General features: G+C 49.8%; 1 protein-coding gene across 9 annotated transcripts in view; it reads right to left on the bottom strand.

The window, feature by feature from the left end:
* MBNL3 (muscleblind like splicing regulator 3) overlaps positions 1 to 19,046 on the bottom strand; it is a 97,828-nt gene extending 78,782 nt beyond the window's left edge. For 5 of the 9 annotated variants that reach the window (XR_008825415.1, XR_008825416.1, XM_056359359.1 and 2 more), the window contains exon 1: positions 18,896 to 19,046. The gene's annotated coding sequence lies outside the window, so the exon portion shown is untranslated. Of the gene's footprint in view, positions 1 to 17,313; positions 17,536 to 17,581; positions 17,684 to 18,642; positions 18,770 to 18,895 lie in introns of those variants that run through there. The other 4 variants (XM_056359366.1, XM_056359361.1, XM_056359360.1 and 1 more) reach the window with 4 other exon arrangements.
* Between the last annotated feature and the right edge of the window lie 1,325 nt (positions 19,047 to 20,371).

Below are 20,371 nucleotides of genomic sequence, written 5' to 3'. Positions count from 1 at the left end.
CAGACGTTCAGCACTGCAGTCTAGATTTTTCTAGTTTTCCCATCGTTCTCCTCTTTTTGTGGTTTTAATTGCTAATTCAGTACACTCTGCAAGCTCCACACCATTTCTACCCAGCCAGGGGGCCCTGCCTGCAGGCAGGAGGGCTCTTTTTGTCTGGATCTTTGTGTTTTCAACATCATTTAAGCATCATTCCCTTAACACCTGATTTAATATTTCAACCCCCTTAATTACACACAGTGGAGATTTTATTGGAAATCTGGTTATTGTTTGAAAGTCTGAGCATTTCATCCCAGCCTCAGAATTGATCTATCGACTGCTTTTAAATCTCTCATTTTAATTTAACATTTAACACTTTATACCCACATTAATTACATTTCCCATGATCAATATCAACAAATGCTGTCTCTGGTCGTCTCCTGACAGAAAGGACTCACAGACGTTGCTCTGCCAAAGCTCTCAAGACAGCTTTGCTCTTGAATATGGGTGTTTACAGGGCTGATCTCTCCAGTGGGAAAGAGAAAGAAAAACCCGTGAAAAACGGCAGAACTGAGTAAGTAGCAAGGTTTAGTAAGCAACACCACCGGCAGAGATGCGCAGGCACAGACCTGGCAGGCACAGACCTGGCCCCGGTGGTGTCATGGGGACTGGCCTGGCCCCAGGACATGGGGAGCAGAGACTCCAGCCAGCTCACCATCCATCTGTCCCACCTCCACCTTGGCTGGAGGGGGACTGGGCTCTGATGTGGGGAGCCGCCGGGTACAGGCTCCATCGTAATCCTGCCCACGCTGAGCAGCAGGTGAGCTGGGCTTGGCCTGTCCAAGAGCTACACGCAAGCACCGGGGCACGGGAAAGCGAAGCTTTACTGGATCACCATCTCCTGGCATTTAACCAGCCTGCAGGTGCAGGTCCCTCCGCTTGTCTCACCGCAGCACGACAAGGAGAGCAAAGCGCTTCTCTGATCCCCCGAGTCTAGCAGATCTCTTATTAGCAGACACAAACTGCACAGGCTAATTAAGGAAGACACCCATCGTGCTGCCCTTATATCCAGCTACTACCAGCTCTCAAAGGTGGCTGCTGTAAGGCACTGGAAGGGTCCAGCCTCAGCTGGAGGACAGCACCAGATTTTCTTCTCCAGGCCACGGGAAGCAGAACTGGAAGTGCTTGAGGAGGATCGGGTGCTTCTCTTACCCTGTCTGCAATGCACTTGTGTTTGTGTTGCAGCTGGGGATGGAAGAAGCTAGTGTCCCCAGCGCTGCAGAAAACAGGAGTATTTGTCCCTGAATAATTTCTATAGCATATTAAGCACAAGTCATTCTTATGCAAAGGCTGCCCTGTACAGCTGCCAAGGTCAGTAAGACCTTGCTTTATTTGCTGCATAAGGGCTGGCTGCGCAAGTTTTACCTCGTACCTATTTTTTCCATGCATTCCCTTGTCTTAGATTTCCCTGCTGCTAGTGCCTATGCATCTTGCTGTCTGTTCAGTAGGTCGTGCTACCTTCTCCAGCTGTTGATAATGACTACTCAATATCCAATCCTCCAGAACAGTCAAAATTCCAGCAAACCAACTCTTACAATATGCTTAATTCAAAAGATACCAAGGACAATATTGAATAACAATTTTCAAGGAAAACATGCTCCACAGCTTTTGCTAACAACATCAATATGTTTCTATTTTCAGGGGGTCTTGACCCACTATCCACTCACACAGCCATCACTGTTCACATTCTAGTATCTACATACAGATGATTTTTTGTGCAAGGATTTTTGTGCATTCAACCAAACAGCACTGCCTGCACACGCAAGCTCTGGATTACAATACCAGCAAGTGTAGATTTCAGGAAGCAGCCAACAGCCTGAATCTACATAGATGACAGGGTCTGAAAATAAGGCCCTATGCTTTTTAAACTGCGGACGCGTTCCCTACAGCCTATCGCCAATGGTTACACCTAGACTAAGGACTGTCCCTCTCCCCAGTTTACTAAATCCTGGCATTGCAGGGGCAACAGTCAAACTCAGGTATTTGCACAAGGAAGAAAAACAGTATTTTGAAATTGTGTAACAGTGTTACTACACAAAGGACTCAAACGTCAAGAAACTTAACCCAAGCAGTCCCTTTATAGAAGAGGAGTTAGGTGACCTACCTGAGGTCAATGGCCAGGTAGGAAAACTTCTCAACAGCCTGCCCTTTCAGGAATCATGCTGCTCAGGAAGGATGCTGCCTTGCCCCAGCCTCTAAACCCAAACCAACGGGGAGATGGCAAGCAAAAGTGCCCAACACATCCCCTGATCTGCCAGGAGCAGTGCAGCAGATTCCCCCAGTGACAGCAGTTGTTCTTTCTTACTGGTTTATTTCAAGCTACACCTCACCACACCTGATCCACCACAGCAGCATTCACTGCTGAGCTCCTGCTTATCAGCGTCTGATGCAAACAACCTTCCAGCCAGTAAGGAGATCTGGTCTGGTGGGAACAGCAAGCCAGGACTCCAGATGAGGGCTCACACATCCTTCTTCCAGCCCAGAAATCAAGTGTTGGCTGTCTCACTTTGCCCCTCTGACATTGCTTGAACCCCATTCACAATTTACAGTTAATAATACTAACGTCACATCACCCTGAGTATTGGCCCTGACGGCTACAAGCTCCTCAGGGTAGAAACCCTCTCCCTCTTTGTTCTGCAGCAGACTCTGACCTTGGTAGGACCCCACAGCCAGTGCCGTAACACAAACCATCGTTCAAGCTTAGAACACATACTGGTGCCCAGAAGGCTCTCGACTGGAGACAGGCAGCATTACAATGGGGCTGCGCAGAGGGGTTAAGAAGCACCACTGAAAAGGGATGCAAACAAGGTCTTCAGGCTCTGCACAAGCACACTCTTGCCATACATGCAGCTCTAAAGGTTAGCATCACTTGTGAGCAGGAACTGTCTGGCTGAACATACTGCCTTTGTTAACCGACAACTGCCACATGATGGAGTGGGCTAATTAACTGCATTTTACTTTTGGGGACCCAGGCTTAAATCCTGGCTCTTGTCACAGCTGAAAATGAATTTAGGGACTACAATGAGAGCCGAGATAATTTATTTTCTACAAAATCATCAAATAATTGCCAGTCTCCTGACAGAGAGGCCCAGAACTCTATGCAAGGGCACTAGTGCTTATGCTGTTATTTCCCCGAGTATTAGAGTTATTAATGAATTGATCTAAGTGGTCACTGCAGCTATCTGTGCTGCTTAGTCACACTGAGCACCCGAATGTGAAGAACCTCACCATGCAACATAGTGCATGTTCCATGACGCAGTGCCGTGCAGGTCACAGGTCCTACAGGGAGGGAAGCCATGCCTGGCAAGATTTAAAATTAAATTTTCATTCAGATTCATATATCCCTTAAATTTAGAGGGCCAAAATGCAGCCTTGGTGTAACTCAAGTTACTTCACTGGAAAGCCCCCAGGGATGGTCGTGTTCCAAGGGAGCTGAGGGTAATTTCCCCACTTCCTCACAGCTGAAGGCTGCCCAGCGGGGCCGGTAGGGAAGCGAGTACTTTCCCCATAAAGTAATTCTCTATTTTTATCTTACTAAGAAAGTTTTTCATTTAGAAACTAAAGCTCCTACTTCAGGGAGAAGCCAAGCATCCTTTTCCTTTCAGATTTTACCACAGAAGCTTTCATCTAATCATATACGCCATTTTTCCACTGGAAGGAATCATCATGGAAAAATCAGAACAGCAGCCCAGCCCCTGAAGGTCTCCAAGCAAGAAGTACAGAAAAATTGCATTCCTGACTGGCGGCGGCACACTCATGCTTCAACACTACTGTCTGCAGTGTCACCTCACCCCTCTGTGCCTCAGGTCACCCATCTCAAACGATGGGGATCCTCGGTGCCAAAGCACTTCTGAAAGCAACATGCTCAATGTGTAAGTCAAGCAGCAGCTAGTGATCGTGAACCACGGTTTCGGACGCAATATGCTGCTCTACTAAAGCACAGGGGTTATCGCTTCTGAGGTGCCATCCTTCTCCTCTTTCTTCCTCTCTCAGCAAAGAGACAGTCTCCAGCATCCTCAGCCACCAGCACAACTGAATTTGGGCAGGAAGATGCAACAGAGGTCAGAAGGAGCACAGAAATGATTTCTGAAGCAGCCTCCAGCACATAACACTCAGCAACACTGCACGGCTCAGCAATATAGCACCTTTCATCTGCACCAAGCAAGAGCCCGGACACTTCACCCTGTAACACAACAAAGCGAGGGGTAGGTGTTGTCTTCACAGTAGGGTTTTAGAGCAAGCCAAAGGCTTGAGTGGAAGGCTTCCCTTGAAAAGCAGAAGAGGAAAGCTTAAGTCACACTTCTATTCAAAGAGTCACACTCAGAGGGAAGGGATCAGTCAGAAGATGTCCATGAACTGGGGAAGAAGGGAGCAGGAGCCACAGCGCTCAAGGCTAACAAAGAGCCTGGGGGCCGGGAGGTCCCTGCTCCCAGGCAGGGTGAGGTTCCCAAGGCCAAACCAAATTCTACAAGTAAGGACCACGCATCTCACCCTGCCGTTATCTTTAAATCCTCTTTACTCTGTGAAGCTATTCTCCACCCTCCTTTCCTTTTAATCGGGCCTGACCTACAGATGTCAGCCTCATTTTGACTAAGTCAACACAACTGCCACATCTAGAATGCTGCTGCAGGAAAAACCTTACTTATACTCTTGGCTGGATTCCAGCATCTACTTCTTGGTCTAGACCTGACCTCGTTCCTCCTCTGCAAGCTTAATCCTTTACCTTAAGGGCACAGTGAACACACAGGGACTCTAACGTGGGCTTGTCTACACTCAGCCTCCCCTTCAGCCTGCAGAGCCAGGAGACTCTTTTTGATCACACTGCACAAACGCTAACGATTATTGACAAGAGGCTCCCTCAGAACCGTGTTCTTCAAAACACACAAGTTCAAGAGCCAAAAGCAAATGCAAAACACACGCTTTACGTTCTGCAAGGTAAACCCCTACCCTAGAGCTCACCCAACACGACACGAACCTTCAATCAACAGTCCCTGAACTTTCCTCAGATGCAGCCCTAGCCTTGCACCGAAACCACAGCCACGCCTGATACATCCAGCTTCATCTAAAGCTTAGAACAGAATAAAATAGTTTGGGTTGGAAGGGACCTTAAAAATCATCTAGTTCCAACCTGTGCTGGTTTTGGCTGGGATAGAGTTAATTTTCTTCACAGTAGCTAGTATGAGACTATGTTTCGGATTCATGCTGAAACACAGGGATGTTTTTGTTACTGCTGAGCAGTGCTTACACTGAGCCAAGGGCTCTTCTGCTCCTCACCTCACGCCACCAGCGAGCAGGCTGGGGGGCACGAGGAGCTGGGAGGGGACACAGCTGGGACAGCTGTCCCCAGCTGACCCAAGGGATGTCCCACACCATAATGACATCATGCTCAGCATATAAAGCTGGGGCAAGAAGGAGGAAGGGGGGACACTCCAAATTATGGCGTTTGTCTTCCCAAGTAACCTTTACTCGTGATGGAGCCCTGCTCTCCTGGGGATGGCTGAACTCCCGCCTGCCCATGGGAAGCGGTGAATGAATCCCTTGTTCTGCTTTGCTTGCCTGCGCAGCTTTTGCTTTACCTATTAAACTGCCTTTATCTCAACCCACGAGTTTTATCTTTAACTCTTCCAATTCTCTCCCCCATCCCACTGAGGGGGATTGAGTGAGCAGCTGTGTGGGGCTTAGTTGCCAGCTGGGGTTAAACCACGACACAAGCCCTGTGCCATGGGCAGGGACACCTTCTACTAGATCATGTTGCTCCAAGTCCCAACCAACCTGGCCTTGAGCACTTACTCCTTCATCCCTTAGCAGAAATCCAAGACATTATTACAAGACACCAACTGAACACAAAGGACTTCAACCAGCTACCACATCACTCTCCATTACAGTACTTTACCAGGCACAACCCAGTGACTTGCTGCAACGATACACAGAAAGGAAGATCTAGCTTACAGCTCTTCTAGTAGGTCACACTTGGCCCGTTCCTTGCTGTCCCCACCCCACGTGGCCAATGTGCAGGTGTCACAGGCTGGAGGTGGATGGACAACAGCTTGCTCTATCTTGCCCAAACAAATCACGTTAACAGCGTATCAAGACTGAGTGGGATCTGGCTCATGCACTCCACCTTGTGACCCAAAAACCTTGACCCCGGTCACATTATCAATAGCAGCAGTGGCAGTATCAACCTGCACGTGAAATATTAGCAACTAATCTGTTACCAACTTATTCCAAGGTGGCAGCCAGCTGTGGATTCAACCTTCAGGCAACACCACAGGTTTGTTTTTTTTCCTTTAAGTTTCCTTTAAGTGTTTGGGGGGGGGTGTTTAGAACCCCAATTACCTGTAGGTGATGCTATGCTGAACCAGTATTCTCCTGCTACACAGGAACTCAAAAACGAAACGCCACCAAGGCTAGGAGGAGCCTCCAAATCAAATTCTCAGAGCTTCGAGACAGTCCTTGAATGCATGCTGCAAGAAATCCCCCATACAGACACACCTTTCTTATCACAGGAGGAGGAGGGGAGAGAGAGGAAAAGAGATTAAAACCAAGACAAAAGCCAGATCCTCAGGTAACAGAAAAATCAGAGATGCTCCCTCAGTTTACACTACCATGGATTTGGGCCAAAGGTGCTTTTAAAGTCCTTTTATGAAATATTTTAATCTGCCTTTCTATCTGCCATTTGTGCAAGCTATGCAGAGCTTTCCAGAGAAATTATTTATTCAGTTTTACAGCAACTAACCTGAATTTCCAGACCGCTTCAAAAGAAAAACTGAAGTATTTCTTTACAAAAGGCAAGGAGCATTAGGTTTCTTGCCCCCTTGTTTTTCCTTTTCTTTTTTCCTCCACCCCTCAGCTGAAACATCTCTACCTTTCATCTAATAAATAAACAAACTATGTATCTTTCTACAAAAAAAATGCTCTTCCCTTGACATCCATGCCAAAAACGTGCTGGTATTTTTTTCAGGATATTTTGCTGAAGCTACCTAAAGTGAAACAAATTCCTTTTCTTTTTTTTTTTTAATTGGTTTTTCAATGCGACCACCTACTTGAAAAAAAAACAGTTAGCCTTACATTGCTGGCTGCAGTCCTACAACCTAGAATAAACTAAACAGAAAGCTGAAAGCATGGGATTACCGCTGGTTTGGCATTAGCAGGGCACCCTACCAAAAACATCCACCATCAAAAGCACATTACAGGGTCAGTGAAAGTGGCCACACTGTTGCACGAACCACCTCAATTGTTACTTCCCAGATTAAAGAACAGAAAAGTAGCAGCACAAAAGTTAAATACAACTGAGGCTCTAATCCAAGTCCATCAGATGAAGGATCAGTTCCAAATTTCATGGACCCACCAGAACGCAATTCTGGCACCCAGGGAGGTGGCCTGGGGATGGGGAGCTCGGGTAGCACACACCTATCTTGACTGATGCACCTACTATATGCCTGCGACAGGGGAAGCAATATCACACACAACAGGTTTGGTTTAAGACAGGGTTTAAGGCCCTTACAACTGTATTTCATCACGAGTAAGCTCCAGTTCTGGGAGGTGGAGGGCAGACGTACATTTTATTGTGTGGAGTTGCCCTCTACTCAACCCAGCCCAAGACCTTCACTTACACGAGCCTGCGATTAGGGGATTCAGGTCATGAGCAAGCAGATCTCACGTTTTAATTCTCTCTCTCTCTCTCCGTTTCGGTTGCCTGAATCTCCAGGATAAGCAACATCACGTTCTTGCAGAAATCTAAGCAAACTTGCATGCACCAGCTTTCTCAAAACAGAGATGCATGAAGTCAATCGTAGTAACCTCCCACCCAAAAGTGTTGGATGCTGCCACTGTGCCATGCCACTCTTCCCCCCACACTGAGGGCTCAAAACAACAGTCCTAAGGCCAGTTTCACCTCTGTCTCAACAGTCCAGCTAACAATACATCCAGCATCAAGTTCATCAATACTGTTGCATTTGTATTTCCCCTCTGGTACACCCCCCAGAAAAATGTACATCTGAAAATACAGCAGCCTGCACCTCCTCTCGCTCTCCCAGCTAGCAGGGTTCCTCCCAAAAGCACTCTGCTGAGAGCCACTTTGGCAACCTACAGGTTTAAGACTATCCTAAAAACACCCACACACCCAGTATCAGACTGCAGCCCTAGCTCCGCTCTCCTGTAAGCATCACACAGGATTAGACCCTTGCTAAGTGATCTGGGACTGCAGTAACATGCTCCCAGCATTGCTATTCATGGCAGCTTTCACTACCTGCAGATGCTGTCCAAAAATACAGCAGAAAAATTTGTGCTCTTGGGAGCTCATAGTCTAAAGGCAGGGGTCAGGAGAAACACTCTGTTCTTATTAATTCAGTTCAACGGAGAGGAGAAAAAAAAGAAAGTCAAATCTGTATGCTTCTCAGAAGCAGATTATGGCTAATAATACAAAGATTACTGACATTAAATGAATTTAAATTCATTCTTCTATCATTCAGAATATTAAGTTTTTTACTTCCTCCCAGTATTGCTCCCATTTGTAGTCAGCTTCACTTTCTGCCTATCACAAAGATGTTATATTTGGACTATAATCATCATAATGGACTTCTCCCCCTCGGCAGTTTTAGTTGTACTAGGCATCTTAAAAAAAAAAAAAAAAAAAAAAGCGCATTTGTAGTGTTAATTTAACAAGCATCCTATCTTCCCCCCCCCCTTCCTTTTTTTTTTTTAGGCAACTGCATAACTCTGTAAACAAGTTCTGCACTCCTAATGGCTTTTTTGCCTATCAACAGGCAAGGGGGAAGCCACCTGCACAGCAGCAGTGTTACTCCTGTAGAAGGAACAAGTGTTGCTCAGCCCAGGGCTCTGCTAGGGAAGGGCATCCAACAGCGCTGGCCAGCCCAGACACACCACAGCATCAATACATCACAGGCACAGGGGGCCAACAAAAAGTATCTGTCGCTGGTGACCAAAACTCAATTTTAAATTCAGGTTGGACCTCATTAATGTTTGGACTCAAACTAATGACATTGCTCTGCACTACCCCTCCAGGAATTGAACGGTTTTTACAGCCAGCACCAGCAACCTAAAGATGGAGCACAGTAACAGGAACAGAGTCAGCCACCGATTTACTTTCAGGAGGAGAAACTTTTTGAAATTTAAAAGTTCCAATTCAGCTGTAGGATCCCTCTCCCCAGACATATCCCACAAGTTTCCTCCTCTCTTTGCATGCACTGAAAGTCATATAAACTAGAAACACACAGGACGAAGTGGGTGCAGACCCTGCAATATGGATGAATCCTGCAGCATTGTGCAACCAAACGCTCTTCCCATCCAGAAATCACCAGGTACTGTATCACCCAGGTTAGCTCAGCAGATGGAGATGCTCCAAGACTTCAGGGAGAAACTGCTTCTCACATAAGCTGGCATGCAAAATGGTGTAATTGCCCAACTAAGGGCATGTAGGACACTCTACGGCTGGGCTGAATTTACAAATCCTGGTACCTTCTAGAGGAACAAGACGGGTGGCACTACAGAAAATAAATAAATCTGTTGTTAGACATACCAGAAACTTCCCTGTACCTTATAAACAGATCGCAGGGTCTTGTCAGAAGGATAATCTTCCACCTAACATAGGAGACAGAATTAACTTGCCTTTCAGCAGCAGCAGCCTCATTCCAACCTTGGTATCTGAGCATCAGCTACCAAACGCATCATATTACAACACGGTCACCAGAGCTGAAGAAGTCTCCAACCCAGCTGGCCTCTCCCTTCAGCAAGGCTGATACAAAAACCTCATGCAGAATCTGCCCCACATGCCCTACTCATCCCCTCAGTCTCAGAAGAAACGTGGCTCACTGCTACTCAACTGACTGCTCTGGAGACCCTGAAAATCATAGTAAAGGTGGTCAGTCCCAAGTGAGAGCCACCCAAGCGAGCTGTCCTGGGCAGACTGGTCCAAGGGAGTACACAGAGAAGGCAGGGGAAGGGTGGGAACAACCTGCCCGTGCTTCTGAGCGAGGTGGAGGAGGCTGGTTGCATCCAGAGGCAGCAGGGGAAGCATCACGTCACTGCAGAACGGCTGGAGGGAAGGGGCTCACTGTTCCTCCCGCAGGACAACAGCACACTCTGGTTGGCCTTATTTACATGACCTGTAGTGTAATTCCTCAAGCACCACATGAAAGGTGCTGCTGCATTAGCCAGACCATGCCTAGGAGCTTGAGGCACAACAAACACTAGCTCGTTACAAAGGCTAAGCTTAATGAAGGACACCAAGGTTGTCACGCCGAGTGCTTCACCGAGTAATTAGTCAAGTCGAATTCACGGGTGGTGGCCCTGGTTTGAGGAACAAGCCGAGGACCTAGGAGGGAGACATTCATGGATCCAGGAGTGAAGCGCAAAGGCAAGTTGGTGACACCAGTGCCAAACCTGGACAGTCTGTCCAAGGACACAGAGGCACTACACAAGACACCTCTGCACTCTGGCTTCCATGGTCAGATCAATGCCAGCATCTGGAGGCTTCAGAGAAAGAAGGACGGACCACCTGTAACCCTATTGATGGCTCCATGCTACTGTTTCTTTATTGTACCTCAAAAATAACTTTACTGAAATGTATCTGAAAATGCAATACTAGCCCCCTGGGCCAACATAGCTCATTACTATTTATTTCAAAACATTCAGACTATATTTAAAAGGATCCCACTGATACCTGGTATGGCTATAAAAAGATCTATCCAACCTGACTTGCCAGCTGTAGACAGGGTAGGAGATCCTACAACCAAGCGGCTTGATTAAAAAGAGTGAACAGCATTGATGGAAGAGTTTTGATCAGATTTGGGCAAGAGAAACCCAACGCCCTTTTGCTGCCCAGCCCAGTCAGGGAAGAGCCCAAAGCACCCAATCCTCTCTTCTCCATCCGTTTTGTATCTTATAGCCTGGGGTAACACTTTGCATGCTGTGGACTAACCCAGCACTCTGGAGAACAACTCCCAGCAGCAGCCCGGCAGCCAGCCACGGCAATGCTCTTTTGCAGGAGCTGGTTTTCCTTGTAAAGGTTTCCCCATCAGCAAGCCGGGGATGTTTGGCAGCTCACCATTCCAGCCTTTAGGACCGCTTTAACAACCGGTCCATCAAGCCACACGCGTCCCTCCCGGCGTCACAGTCCTGCACTGCACAACCACCACCCCTCTGCCCTGCAGTCCCAGGACCTTCCATCAAAAGATTACCAAACACTTCACACACATTAATGAGTTAAGTCCCAGCATCCCAATTAACTCCAGCAGCATTATATCCTCATGACCAAGGAACACAGTAGCAGGCTGAGGTGTCCCCATCTCACCATGAGCCTGCCAAGGAGCCAGCCATGGCAGCCAGACCTGCTGGCTCCCTCCCTCTGCTCAGCTACAGACCTGTAAGCTATTTCAAAGGCTCTTTCCAAAATAGAAAGATTAAAAAAAAAAACAAAAAAAACCAAAAAAAACCCAACCCTTTCTGTTTTCCTTGAAAAGCAGGTCTATGCAGCAAAAAAGGTACTAATAAAGGTTTCACCATCCAAATTAAAAGTCAAATGCAGCAGTAAAGAGTCCCTGAAATACAAGAAACACATTGTGCATGGTGTGAAATTTATTGCTGCCTTACAGAATGAAGCCAAACATCTTAATATGGAAAAACACCGCTACTTTTGACCCAAACAGATTGGGAACAGGAAGTAAAAACAAATCACCCAGCTGCGGCCTCCCCACGCTACCAGCAGTGCAGAAACCAGCGTTTCCTGCCCATGCTCGCCCTGGCCAGCGGCCGCCCGGGTCTGCACAACGTTTGCCCAGAGGCCAATCCCACCAAAACCAGTCAGGGTTTGTTATTAAAGCTCTTGCAGGCAAGATCAGGCCTTTATCAAAGGGGAATCAGCTGGGGAGAGCCAGGGAAGCAGGGACTGCAGGAATCGCCCTAAATGCTGCATCCATTTGCAAACCGTACAGGTCCAGGCTCCCCTGGGAGGGGATTCCCCTTCTTCTGGTGGCTCTCTCGATTTTCACCAGCCAAATTCCTGACTCAGGACAGACGTATTTCAGGAGTTAATTTTGGTTTTACTGCATCATCACCAGCAAACCCTGAGAAATTAAGTCAAGCCTCAATTGGCTCAAAACATAATTGCATTTCTCTTAAATAATAGCTTTGCATTACTTTGGTTTTTGTTGGGCTGGTTTTTTTTTTTTGAGCTTGTGCATATTACATCCTAATTATATTTTCAAGCTTTCATTTGCAGCTACAGGAATAACCTAGAAAGACATACAGATGAGCTAATTTTCAAATCATCACTCAAGTAAGAAGCTGGAGCTTTTAAAAAAAGTGACAGGTAGACCAAGGGACCTGTAAGAAAAAAAGAAACACAAGAAAACAACAGTCCGGTATCTCTTTTGTGAAGGCCAGTAACTCATTGCCAACAAGAATAGCTTTAAGACTTTAGCAGAGCAAAGACTGACTATCACACACGTAATGCAACAGAAAATGTTGTTTACACAAACACTACACACGAACAGTAGCTCAGAACCTGATATTTTGATGAAAACTCTGCTTTCAGAAAAATCTTATAAGCATCACATTTACTAGCTCAAGCAGATTTTCCTTCCAAGATTTTAATAGATTACAGGCCAGGTGTAGAATACTTCATAAAGCAGAGTAAGATATCTGACTTGCGTGATTTTCGTTAAGAAATAATAGCAGCCAGCAAATTACAGCCATTAGTGCAACACTGTCTTCACAGCAGATTTATGCCAGCATTACTGAAAGCAGAATTTTACCCAACACCACTTCTGGGCAATACAGACATCTGCAGAACCAAGGGAAAAAAGCAAATAAACACGCAAAACCACACATTTTGTGCATAACCACCCAAGGCTTTTACAAGGACAGGTGTTTTGTGCCACCGTTCTGCAAGAAAGTACTTGGAGCATGCTCCAGAGTACACTCTCCTGCACGCAGCGACCTCCAGTCTTACCTCATATTCTTTTAAATCCCTCAGTTTCATGCTCCTAAATGCTGCTTTGGTGGAGGGCTCGTGCTGCGAGGAAGGAAACTCCCCCTGAACCCATTAATTGTGCTGCATCAAATCCTCCCTCTGCCCCAGCACCAAAAAAATAAAAAAAATCCAAGTTGGTCACACCAAGGAAAGAACAATAAGTGGGAGCTCGAAAAGGCAGAAGTGCCGCCAAAAAATCGGAGCTTTTTCTCAAAAAAAAAAAGGCCCTCCCTTAGGAAGCCTGCCAGTCAAACCCGATCACGAGGCTGTTTTCCGAGGGTGAATAGAGTTCTTATTGACACAGCTTATGTCTGCAGCATGCAGCCCTCCGCAAGGCTTTCAAGAGCAGATCCGATTACACAGACACATTCTCTCTGATTTTATGCATTCAGAAGCCCTCAGACATAAAATACCCAGCTCCGAAGGCCACCGTTCTTTTTTTCCACTCGCTACTGGCCTATGTGATTTTACCAAAAAAGAAAAAAACCCAACCACAACAACAAAAAAAAGGCAAGCCAACAGCTCCTGGCACCTTTACTTGGGCTGCAGAGGACCTCACCCTTGCTGAGCAGGGCCATGTAATTCGGAGGCCAAGCCACAGATTTGCTCTGTGTGAGTAATACAAGACAACTCATTCCCATGGTGGGTACTTAGCATCAGGAGGGGAGAAGGGAAAAAATAAATATCTGCTGACACCATTTAAAATGAGGGACGATAACATCGCTCTGGGTAGACAATCCTTCCTGGAAGATGGCACGGGAAAAGGGGAGGTCACACACCTTTTAAAAGAACAACACGCACCGCCACAGCTTAGCAGGCAAGAGATGCCCAACTGCAAAAGCATCACAAGCACAAATTCAGGTAAACAGCCTATCCAGGAGCAGCAATTTGTGTACACATGGGAACCCAGAGAAAACAAACTAAAAAGGTCCATCTATACCATTTTTATGCTTAGGGGGCACAATGAGGAACTCCTTTGCAGGAGCAGACACACATACAAAGTCTGGGGTATCTGCGATGCTGCACTGAAGCAGAGAACAGAGAATTACAAAATATTTTGTTATTATAAATGCTACAGCTTCAAGACTGTGCTTCAGCAAGAGAGACAAGTCTTTGCTTAAATCATGTAACAAATTAGGACCTGAGCGTTGCCCCAGAGAAGGATGCATGCACTACCCAGAGGTCTGGACTACACCAATTAAAAAGAAACTCACAAAAAAGGCTAACAAGCAAACCAGTGCATTGCACAAGTAACTGGTTCTCTTATCACCTAGAAGGGAATGCCTCCTGTATCAACTCATCCACACTGAATTGAAACTTCTCACTGAAACACTGCATATAGCAAACACTGCAAATAAGCAAGCTTGAGCTTCAGAGCTTTTAAGGGATTTTAAGAGCAAACACACACTGTTCAATAAAGACATCCTCTCCCCCCTACTTCCAGGCTGTGATCACTCCCCAGCCAAATGTTTCTATCACGTTGCAAAAGATTTTTCTCACATTTTTCCTGCTGGGTGCTTGGAGGCTGGACCTGGGTAACCCACGTACAAGATGCCATGTCAGTCTGTGGTGGCAGTTCTTCTTTGGTTGGACATTTTGCACTCTGTTTTCAAAGCACAGCAAGAGAGCCACAGCTCCTATGACTACCTTTGGAAACCGAGATCTAAGCAAACTCTGCTCTTCAGTGCACAGCCTTGCTCTCAATGAGCCGCCTCGTGTTTCTAGTACCCATTTTAGTTTCCACATGTGACTTCTAGCATGTTCATGGTGAGAAAAGCCTGCTCCTATGAAGCTGCGTACTCTTTCCCAACACATCTGAGTCACACAATGGTTTGCTTCACTGCCAAAGCCAAGCTCTCACCACCGGCACAGCAGGGGTATCACCAAATCCAGACTGGATTCATCATCATCACCTGTGCCACATTAGCCACAAAGAAAATCTTCATTTGCTTTCAGGCTCCTGACTAAGCTGCAGGCACTGGCGAATAGGAAAGCAGTGGTTGATTTGTGTATGAAGAAAGACCCATTTGCAAGACTCTAGCAATGCAATTTTGCTGTCAGTTTAACACGACATAACCCAGTGCTGCTAATAAAAGCAGCAGTCCAGCCTCATCCTGTCCTGCCTGTGGACCCCAGGTACTTGCGCCAACAACCGTTTCTGTTGCCACATGGACCAAGCAAACCAAGGAAGCAGGGATGGCTAAAATAAGTATCACTTTCCTTCTTGCTATTCCTTAATATTCTTCTTAATCCACAAGGATGGCGAAGAGACTGGAGGAAAGGGCTGGAAGCAGGACCACTTCTTCCACCACAGCACCAGCTTCACAACTGATTTGCAAACTATGCTGCAGAAGGTAAGAAAGCAGGCCTCCTCCCCCTCTTGGCAGTCACAAGTTTTTAAGTCCTACTTTGAGATTCCCTCAAATGTGCAGAACAGCCTCTCAAAACCTCACTTCTGATGGCAGCACAAGTGCAAAACTCTAACATCCATGTATTCAGCTTGCTAAGATGGGGCAAACCCAGGAGAAAACTTCTAGGTCTGTAAAAATCTAATAACAACACTTAGGCCTCATGCCTGCCATTCCCCAACAGAGAAGGAGGCGGCAGAGCAAGCCACCACTGCTTGAGAAGTGGAACTGGGCATGAAAACAGCTAGAAAAACCTCTGTGTGGATGCAACACCCCAACACCTCAGACTGACAACTGCCCAGTATCCCTACTTGCCAATAACCTTCCTGCAGTACGTGGGCCAGCACCGGGAGAGAGGAACGGCAACCCCAGACCAGCTCCCTCTTTCTCCATGGGGATCCCTCACGCCCCTGCGGCAGCGGGAAGGACGTGGCACCCTGACTTCTGGCCTGGCCAGATGCCACAGGAGGCTGAACAGCGCAAGAGGTTACAGCACCGAGGGGCTAATTTCCTTAACGACCACCAGCTCTGCTTTGGGCCCCTGCCAGTCTATCCCAAACCGCCTGGAGGACAGCACCAGGCCTGCAGACACACAGCCGTACACACAGGCTGAACCAGGCACATACGCAAACCACAGCTGCTTCTGGGAAGGCTGACTGCGCCTGACAGCAGACTGCACCTTCTCCTGCTGTAAGCACATCCCGTAACACCTAGAAGCTTCTGCACAGGCCATTGTCTTTCAAAGAGAAACACTCTAACACTGAAATAGCTCTCAAACTTTTCTGGGCCATCACTATTTTAAAATGACTTCATTTAAATATGTACCACGTCTATATATATACACATGCACACACCAAGGGAAATTAGCATTCGTGAGAAGGGCTGGTGCCCACACATCGTAACTCTGCACAGCCTCCCAGGTCTGCCTGTGCATGACTGTACCACCACAGCTCCGCACTAGTACAACCCTACAGCAAACCAGAGCTGCTCGAGAGCCCCACGAGGATCCTGCCCCACTGGCAGGAGCACTGGAAAGACCACAGCCTATGGGCTCTCCACCAGACCCCCTTGCTAACACACATCTTTTCTTGGGGTATAGAGAGTGGTGGGGGCAGGGGAGTTTTAAGACCAAATTACAGAGTCCTTTAAATGATTCAGCTCTGCACAAGGCCAAACCCCCAAGTCCCTCCCTTCAGAAGTTCCCCCCCCCCGCGCCCACCACAGCAGAGATGCATGATTTGGACCTTCACTAGTAAATAAAAGCTCCAAGCAGCACGACTGTGCCACATAAGGCGTTTCTCTAACCTGGAGAGCAGCACCATTGCAGCCTCAGCGTACTACCTTAACAGCGAAATACCCGCAAGGAGGACCCATAGGGGGAAAACATCTCTGCAACCCCATGGAAGCTGCTGTACGGAAACTTTTAACTGCATTACTTCTGCTTCTGCATAATTTCAGAACAACTAGCTTAATTCAGACTGCTCCAACTCAGACACTCCATAGTTTCAACACGGCATATACACTATTACCTCGCTCTAATTACAGGATCACGTTACGTGTCCAACAACTGCTGCAATTTAGTCTTGCCTGATACACCCCAGCTCAAAATTGCTCATCCCACCTCTCACTCCCATACTTTTTGGCATCCTTTGAATAAAGGCAGGAATACCTAGCAACACTTCAGCACCTGACACACACGCACCCCAAGCCCCAAAAAGGTAAAGTCGTTATTCCCTTGTGGTAACGAAGACAAGGACTTTCAGCAGTGCAGAACAAACTACTTTTAGGCAGACAGCATGGATACGACACTACTGCTCACGCACTTGTCTGTGCAAACGTATTACAGGATTACTGCTAATAACCACCGCTGCGCAATACCATGAATTCGCACGTCGTTCCCCCGAGCCAGGTGTTGATTTCGCACGGAGGCTATCCGCGCAAGAAAGGAGTTTTCAGAGAAGCAAAATCTGCAGGATCAGGCCCTCGGAGTTTCACTACTTCAAAGGCAGGGGACGTTCCTTTACAGCAGCGCACGCCTTGCCTTTGAGCTCCAAACTGCATCCGCAGCCACCGCTGCCACGACCAGGGCAAGGTTTTTCCTCCCCGCCCGAGCCGAATGCTAACAGGTCTCTTGCTTGCGTCTCACCTCGCCACCACCTCATGCTCTGCCAGGGAATATTTTGTTCCCCGAGCGGACGAGCCGTCCGGCCATCGCTCCACGATGATTCAGCAAGGGGGTGGCTCCCCGTCGGAAGGCACACCTACTGCGAACTGTCATACCACGGGGCTGGGTGAAAATGGGAGAACTTGCTCTATCTATCATGGCTGCACTTTCCGAAATGCGTAGACCTGGCCTGGTAGGGTCGAGGGGGGCAAAGGGGGGAGCAGGGGGGAATCCATCCGCAGGCACATGGAGATAATTCAAGGAAATATCTCGAGGCTTTTAACTACGGCACAGTAAACGAGGGGGAAAAAAATAAAAAAATAAAAAAAGAGAGAAGCCACACACTTTCGGAGCCAGCATCAACTTCGCCAGGCTGTGTTCTTTGTTTCTAGGCAGACTCCAGTGCGGTGGCAAGAATGAACAAATGCGCATGTCTTCATAAGAGTCCAAAAAAAAAAAAAAAAAGGAAAAAAAAAAAAGGAAAAAAAATCCCCCCTCCCCTCCGGCCCCTCTCTCCCCGCTGTAGCGGCAGGGGACCGCTCCGCTCCGCATAGTTTGCGCTGCTTTTTCAGAAGTAAAAGTCCGCTCCCACCCTGCTCCGAGCAGGCATTTCGCTACGCTACGAGGCGGCGATGGGTAAGACGGCGCCTGGCACACTTTCGGCTGCAAAAATTAGTTTTGGCGCGGGATTTTTTAGTCTTTTCTTTCCTTTTTTTTTTTTTTTTTTTTTCCTGGTTGTTTTGAAATGAACGAAAGCACGCCGCAGCAGCGCCCGGCGCCGCGGTAGCCCCCCTCCGCAGGCGCCCCGGGGCCGGCCACAGACAAAGGAGCGCTGCGCCGGCACCCCCGGGACAGCCCGCCGCCGCTCCCGGGACAGCCGCCAGCGGCCGCCGCGCCCCGGCCGCGGGACGAGCCCCCGCCGCCGCCACAGACGCGCCCGCGTCCCCGCCGACCCCCCTCCCCAGGACGCGCCAGACCCGTCCCCGGGCGCCCCGCGGCTCGGCGGGGGCAGCCGGTGCCCCGCGGGCCGGGCCCGGCCTTACCTCAGCGGCGGCGCTAGCAGGCAGCGGGCGGCCGCACCGTGCCACGCGCGGCGGCACGGGGCGAGCCACGGGGGCCGGTTTAGCGCGGGGGCCGGCTGCGCGCCGCCATTTTAACGCCTCCCGCCCGCCCTCCGCCCCCCCACCCCCTCCTCCTTCCCCGCGGCTGGCGGCCACGCGCGGCGTGGAAATGCCACTCGGCGGCGCCCCCCCCCACACACACACACGCCCCCCTTCGCCCCGCCGACGCCGTTACATTGACGCAGCGGCTCCCGGTCGCCGAGCCCGCCGTGGCGGAGCTAGCAGGGCAGCAGCAGCCGCCGCCGTCGTGGCCCCTCCGCCGCCTCCCGCCGCCGGGCGCACATGGTACGCTCCGGGGCCGCGCCGCGCCGCGCCCCGCCGGCCGCGCGCGCCGCCGCGCCGCCTGGCTGCTGCCATGGCAACCGGCCGGCCGCGCCGAGCAGGCCCGGCCCGACCCGGCGCCCGCCCGCCCCGCCGGGCCCCGCGCACCGGCCCACCCGTGCGGCGGCCGGCCCCGGGGGGCTCCGGGCCGGTGCTGCCCCGCCGGGGCTTCTCCCGCGGCTGCGGGGTTACGCTGCCGCCCCCCGCTTGCGCCGGCGTGACACGGGCACCGGGCCCGGCACCGCACCCCTTCCCGGCCGCTGGACCCACCGCCACCGCCGCACCCCCCCACCGAGTCCCCGCTGTCCCCAAAGCCACCATCACTTGTGCCTGCTGTGCCCCTCCTGTCGCCAAAGCCACCGTCACATCCCCCCGCTGCATCCCCGCTGTCCCCAAAGCCACCATCACACACCCCCGCTGTCTCCAAAGCCACCATCACATCCCCCTGCCGTGTCCCCGCTGTCCCCAAAGCCACCATCACATCCCCCTGCCGTGTCCCTGCTGTCCCCAAAGCCACCATCACATCCCCCTGCCGTGTCCCCGCTGTCCCCAAAGCCACCATCACATCCCCCTGCCGTGTCCCCGCTGTCCCCAAAGCCACCATCACATCCCCCCACTGTATCCCCGCTGTCCCCAAAGCCACCATCACACACCCCCGCTGTCTCCAAAGCCACCATCACATCCCCCTGCCGTGTCCCCACTGTCCCCAAAGCCACCATCACATCCCCCCACTGTATCCCCGCTGTCCCCAAAGCCACCATCACACACCCCCACTGTCTCCAAAGCCACCATCACATCCCCCCGCTGTGTCCCCGCTGTCCCCAAAGCCACCATCACATCCCCCCGCTGTCCCCAAAGCCACCACCACATCCCTCTGCTGTCCCCAAAGCCACCATCACACCCCCATGCTATGTCCCCACTGTCCCCAAAGCCACCATCACATCCCCCTGCTGTCCCCAAAGCCACCATCACATCCTCCTGCTGTGTCCCCCTGTCCCCAAAGCCACCACCACATCCCTCTGCTGTCCCCAAAGCCACCATCACATCCCCCCACTGTCCCCAAAGCCACCATCACATCCCCCCACTGTCTCCCCACTGTGCCCAAAGCCGCCACCACCACATCCCACCCAGCGCACACCCTTATCTCCAAAGTCATCACTGTACCTCTTGCTGAAGGGTGGTGTCCCCTCTGTCCTCCAAAAAACTATCACATCCCCCCAGGCACATCTCATCTGTCCTCAAAGCCACCATCACATCCCCTCGCTGGGTCGCCTTGTCCCCAAAGCAACTGTCCCTCCCCCCCCGCCCCCGCCCGGGCTTGGCCACCCTT

This window comes from Falco biarmicus, chromosome 14, assembly GCF_023638135.1.
Source record: "Falco biarmicus isolate bFalBia1 chromosome 14, bFalBia1.pri, whole genome shotgun sequence".
Lineage (NCBI taxonomy): Eukaryota > Metazoa > Chordata > Aves > Falconiformes > Falconidae > Falco > Falco biarmicus.
The sequence above is the reverse complement of the archived record's forward strand: the minus strand, read 5'-3'. Positions and strand labels throughout refer to the sequence as shown.